The sequence below is a fragment of the Euprymna scolopes genome, chromosome 19 (genome assembly GCF_053919585.1).
Source record: "Euprymna scolopes isolate OS-2025 chromosome 19, ASM5391958v1, whole genome shotgun sequence".
In the NCBI taxonomy this organism is placed as follows: Eukaryota; Metazoa; Mollusca; class Cephalopoda; order Sepiida; family Sepiolidae; genus Euprymna; species Euprymna scolopes.
The window spans coordinates 126,830,982-126,837,578 of NC_136500.1; positions in this window are offsets into that span (position 1 = coordinate 126,830,982).

Here is a 6,597-nt window from a genome sequence, read left to right on the forward strand (position 1 = left end):
AACCCTCAGTTTGTTCAGGTATGCTGAAAACGAATATCGCAAGGAAAATTAGCAGAGATAAATAGTTTTGGAGCTAGTTGTATTAATGCGTGTATTTTGAAATGTAAATCACGGCGACCATGTTTGAACAGGCAGCATATGAAAGGGGCCAACCCTCAGTTTGTTCAGGTATGCTGAAAACGAATATCGCAAGGAAAATTAGCACAGACAGACGAATAGTTTTCGAGATAGTAATGCGTGTATTTTGAAATGTAAATCACTGGCGACCATGTCAGAAGAGGCGGCATATGAAAGGGGCCAACCATCAAGTTGTTCAGGTATGCTGAAAACGAATATCGCAAGGAAAATTAGCAGAGAATGACCGACTACTAGTTTTGGAGCTAGTTTTATTAATGCGTGTATTTTGAAATGTAAATCACTGGCGACCATGTGTGAACAGTTTTAACAGGCGGCATATGAAAGGGGCCAACCCTCAGTTTGTTCAGGTATGCTGAAAACGAATATCGCAAGGAAAATCAGCACAGACTGACTATAGACTCACCATCAAAGTATTGAAATATTTTTTTATTTTATAAAGGAATCACTACTTATCAAGCCCCAGAGGCCACTCGAGGATAAGGGTTAAAGTGTGTACAGTAGTCAATGGACAATATCATAGTAATCGTTAGAAGTGTACATTTGGTAAATTGGATTATTTATAAGGGGCGGCTATTCAAGAACTTGTTTACATTGGACTTGAAGACGACGAAATAAAAATATAAAGTTAAAAGAACTAGCGAAAAATATCATTTTAACGATGCATTTCAAATCGTAAACTGCCTGCTTACATTTTTTTTTACATTTTTCGAAGATAATAAAAAGTGTAAAAAAAAGCAAACCTTTAGAATCCTAAAAAGATCTCCCGGGAGCATTTTTGCAACATGAAAAATATACAAACCAAAATATAGAGAGGAGGCAACCCTGCTCAAAAATATGGTTTATTACATCGCCTAAAAAAAGAAGAAGAATCGGGGGCTCCGTGGGGAAGTAAATTGTTTTCTTTTTTCTAACTTGGTTTGAAAAAGTTTTTATTGCTAACATTTATTTTCATGAACTCTAACCACACCTCACAACCCTAATCCGGCCGGTCGGGGAAAAAAGTTTTTATTTTTTTAAATTTTGGTGAATACGACAACACACACACGCACGCACACATAAGCATATCGCTTGTCACCAAGCTAAAGAAGAGAGAGAGAGAGTGGGGGAAGGAGAGAAAGGATCGTACGTGCCGGGGTCAAACAGAAGTTAAATGAAATCGATTATAAATCGCTCGACAAAGTTGTGTCAGAACTTTTTATTCTATGAAACTTAAGATTAATAAAACGAAATAATCGTGACCCGTGGAAATTCCACGGCGAATATTTCGCATTCAATAAGAACAAAACGAAAAAGTAGTGAACAAATAAATATATAAGAAAATTAATGTTACCAAAGGCAAGATAAGTTACTCTTCTACCTACCAAGATCACATTTTTGTTGTTTTAACTTATTTTAAAACGTTTATTTAACACAAACAAAAGTAGCGCACAGTTTTAAGTTAGAACAATAAAGCAGTGTCTGACATTTTACAGACATCTTGTGAGACTCGATAATCGCTCCAAACTCGAAAATTAAGCAAAATACTCGTAGGAACACATCCAATAAATGTCAGCAAACGTTCGAACATGTTTTCTTTTTCACATAAGCGAAACACTTATCAGAGAAAAAGCGAAAATGAGAAGCAAACACAAATGAAGAAGTCGGTTTTTATCGTTGAGCACAAAAACAAAAACAAAAACAAAAAGAGTATCTAATCTCCCCGTGCTATAGGTCAATCTCCAAAGTCTGTCCCATCGCCTCGGTGTTGCATCTTTGTTTACAAGTACTTTAATGGGATGTGCTCTGATGAACCCATAGCACTTATACCACCTCGACGTACAATGGCAAAATCACACTGGGTCACTGCTGTGTGCTGAGGTCCCTAAAGGTCGGAAATCCTTCTACTCTAATAGTGTTTACGTTACGCAGACTTGCTATCGTATGGAAAAGTCGGTACTTAGTTGGATACGGGGTAATATTTAAAGATAGCGACCAGAGAAAAAAATAGTAAAAAAGTCGTGACCAGGTGAAAAAATAGTAAAATAGTTTTATTTTGCTTTTATTAATTATTAATAAACGAATGAATCATTTCTATTTAAAATCCATTAAGTATTATGCATGCAAAACTTAAAAAAACAAAACATGTTTCTAATGCATCAACATTATGTGAACAAGCTAAATCTCTTTGGCTCCTCCGTGCCCCTGCCACTAAGTGTGTGTATATATACTTATATATATATATATATATATATATATATATATATATATATATATATATATATATACTTATATATATATATATATATATATATATATAGATGTATATATATATATATATGGATGTATATATACATATATATACATATATATATATATTTATATATATATATAAATACTTAGAGAGAGAGAGAGAGAGAGAGAGAGAGAGAGAGAGAATATGTGCTTCCAAATCAAAGAGGGGCAGGAGCATAAACAGAGACAGAAGCACACACTCTAACACACTCGCATAAAACACACATACAGAAAACACACACACATACATACGCACTTTCATAAACACACACACACACTCGCATAAACACACACATACACGAACATACACGTACACACAAATACTCAAACACAAATCAACTTTCCGTTAAAAGGTGTCATGAGGTGGGAGAGGTGGGTGTCATAAGTGTCAATCGAATTTGAAAGTTTGTTAACGAAATGGATTTATTTCAACTTCGTTTGACACGTGCCAATTCTCCTGCCCTTCACCCCCCCCCCCACCTGCCTCTCTCTTTACTAAGACTTTTCGGTGGTTGGGGTGTTTATGCTACGCTGGGTTAGGTCGTAAAAATAAACTTTTTTTTTCGTTATTAAATTGTAATATTTTAAGAAATCATTTCCTTAAAAGTTAAGAAAGCCATTCTTAATGTATAGAGGAGCATGTTAACTATTCTGTACTTTCACCCAATAATTTAATAAGCAAAAGATAGGATAAAATTGAATTTAACTTGAACATTTTACCCCAAAATATCGCAGAAGTTTTCTTTGATATTTTTTATTTTACAAGCTGCCCCAGCGTAGTATTAACACCTCCAATCTCTCCATGATAAGAACGGCTTTCTAAAAAAAAACACTCCCAAGAAAGCCGTTCTTAACATGGAGAGATTGGAGGGGGTATTCCGGAAGTCGTTCTTAAAATGGGGAGAGGAGGGCGTTTTGTAACTATTCCGTACTTTAACCTAACGATTTAATAAAAAACATCGGGTTTGTATTACTGTACACATAGATTCGAAAAAGTTGTCAAAAAACAAATATATAACAAATAAATGTTATCAAAGGCAAGATAAATTACTGTTCTACCAAACTGTATTGGAAAATTCAACATAGCGGCCGACTCTCTCTTTAACACGGTAAGTTCGGAAAAAGGTGTAATAAATAATAAACTCGACAAAATACTGTTAGAAATTCGCTCGATATATGTTACCGTGACATAACTTGACATATATTCGGTGGTTTTTTAATAGTATTTTGCCTAGTTTATTATTTATAACACTTTTTCTCGAACTTACCGTGTTAAAGAGAGAGTTGGCCGCCATTTTGAATTTTCCAATACATCGGTAAACACTGTATGCTTTTCGAGCTGAATAAACATGTTAAATTGAATAAAAACACGAAAATTATATCCAGTTTGGTAAAAAAGTAACTTATCTTGCCTTTGATAACATTTATTTGTTATATATTTGTTTTTGTTTTTGACAACTTTTTCGAATCTATGTGTACAATAATACAAACCCAAAACATCAAATGTTAAATAAAAATAAGATAAATAAAAAATAAAAATAAGAAACATAAAATCAAATAAAAAACGATCAATGTGTTGTATCTGTTAACGAAAATATATTTTTTTAATTATTGGCAAATAATTCAAAGTGTAGTATCTGTTTTATTCTATCGCAGTATATAAAAAAAAAGAGGCGGAGGAGAAATCGTTTTTATTTTCATTCCAATTCAAAATACTCCTTTTTGGAAAGTTGGGTTTTCTTCACATGAAAATAAAAAAAAAAACATTAAAGCTTCAAATCATTATGGCTCCTTTGTGCTCGTCAACGAAAGACATAAAGCAGGAACGATGACGACGTGCGAATGGAAACAGTAAAGGATGTCATCCCCACCGCCGCCGCCGACGGCGCCAACAGCACGTCTGTTTCTCTGACCCTTTAAAATAATTCGTTTTAACTAAGGGGACCCGCGGAAATTCCACGGCGAATATTTCGCAGCAGTTAAAGACAACAAAACGAAAACGTGGCCATCAAAGAAATATATAACAAATAAATGTTAGCAAAGGTAAATTACTCTTCTACCTACCTAGTTAAGTTTTTTGTTGTGTCATCTGATTTCAACAGTTTATTTACTTTGTAATAAAATTAGTGTCGAGTCTTAAGTTGGAACAAGAAAAAAAAAACGCCTGACAGTCATATGGTGTGCTCGATCATAGCTGAAAACTCGAAAGTCAAGCAAAATACGGTTAGAAAATCACCTGATAAATGTCACGATAACTTTTATAGAATACGTTTCTAACAGAATTTTGTTTTATTGTCTATTTTTGACCGATTATCGAGACTCCAAGTATGTAAGAGTCACCAAAAGGCGGGACTGCTTAACTGCATCGTCATCATTTTCAATCCACTCATGTCGAACGCACGTGAGAAGTAAAATAGATGGCCCATCAAGCCAGAAATTAATTAATGACAGTTTAAAGGCTTCAAAATCACTTTCGAATTCAATATCAACTGTCGCATTAACACGCATTTTAGATTTCCGAAATCTCGTCCCAATAGTGTAGAAGCGCCCATTTCAACCTAATAACATGGATTTCAATTTGATAAAACAACTATCTAATAAATAAAATGTAATAATTTTTATAAAAATACAGAAAAAAGAATAGTTACTACGTTTTATCTTAAGCCAGAAAGAAATAATTAGTAATTATGCATTTATGCTACCGTATTTTAAGTTTTAATTAAAGAAAAAAAACAGATACCACAGTTTGATTTTCTCCAAAATGTATGGATAGAACTATTTCTTTCCACGTGGCTGTAGATTCCCACTAAATTTCTTCTTATAATATATATATATATATATATATATATATATATATATATATATATATATATATATATATATATATATTATTTTTTAATTTTTTATAACTTTTCAAAGTTTCGGGTGCTAACCTCTCTCTCTCTTTCTTTCTCTCTCTTTCTTTCTTCCTCTCTCTCTCTCTCTCTCTCTCTCTCTCTCGGTCTCGCGTGCGCTTCTCCGTGTCCTTATATATAGACAGAGAGAGAGGGAAAAGGGGGGGGGTGAGACCGAAAGAGACAGAGAATGTGTCTACTCTCTCCTCCACATGCTGCAACGCCAACGACGCACACACCCACATACACACACACTTGCATTAACACACACATACACAGACGCACACACGTCTACATTCACTCTTCAAACTAAACAAGTTTAAATCAACCAATGAAAAGGCAGCTACGTAACAAAAACTCCATAAAAGGTAAAAAGTTTGTAACGTCGACTGGGAAATGTTGGATTTTTCCCGGAAAAAGTTAACGGTTTTCACGCCGATGGTGAAATATAAAAGAGCCCCAAAACGGGCTGTAAATTCAGTTTGACCCTGGCAGCGAGAGATGTTGCAGAAGAATACATGACCAGCCAAAAGACCCAGCTAAGCCGCCGCCCTGCCGCTGCTTTTATTTCTGCCTATTTCTCTGATGTCAAACAAATATAAGGTATTTATATTTTCCTCATTTCAGAGTAGACAAGTAGACGACGCATTTATTTAAGGTGTGTAAACTGCACAAGTGTTCAAATGAACGTTGTTACTATGCGCACAGTTCATAAACACGTCAATTTCTTTTCAAATTTCGACACTTGTGTAGTTTAAACGATTAACGTCTTTTTATATTTAATTTTATATTTTATTATATAAAATACTGTTAGAAACCCAGCCAATAAAAATTACCGTGACAATTGTGCAGTTTATAGACCGTGCTGTTCTTGGATAAAATAGTTTTAATTTAAATCTAAATTAACGTCTTTTAATTTTATTTGTTAGATGAAAGTATACATATAATATTATTTAAGGGCGGTCAATAAACTGTAGAATTACCGTGACACTTGTGCAGTTTATAAACCGTGATGTTCTTGGATAAAATATTTTTAATTTAAATCTAAATTAAGGTCTTTTAATTTTATTTGTTAGATGAAAGTATACATATAATATTATTTAAGGGCGGTCAATAAACTATAGAATTACCGTGACAATTGTGCAGTTTATAGACCGTGCTGTTCTTGGATAAAATATTTTTAATTTAAATCTAAATTAACGTTTTTTTTATTTAATTTGTTAGGTGAAAGCATGCATATAATATTATTTAAGGGCGGTCAATAAACTGTAGAATTACTGTGACAATTGTGCAG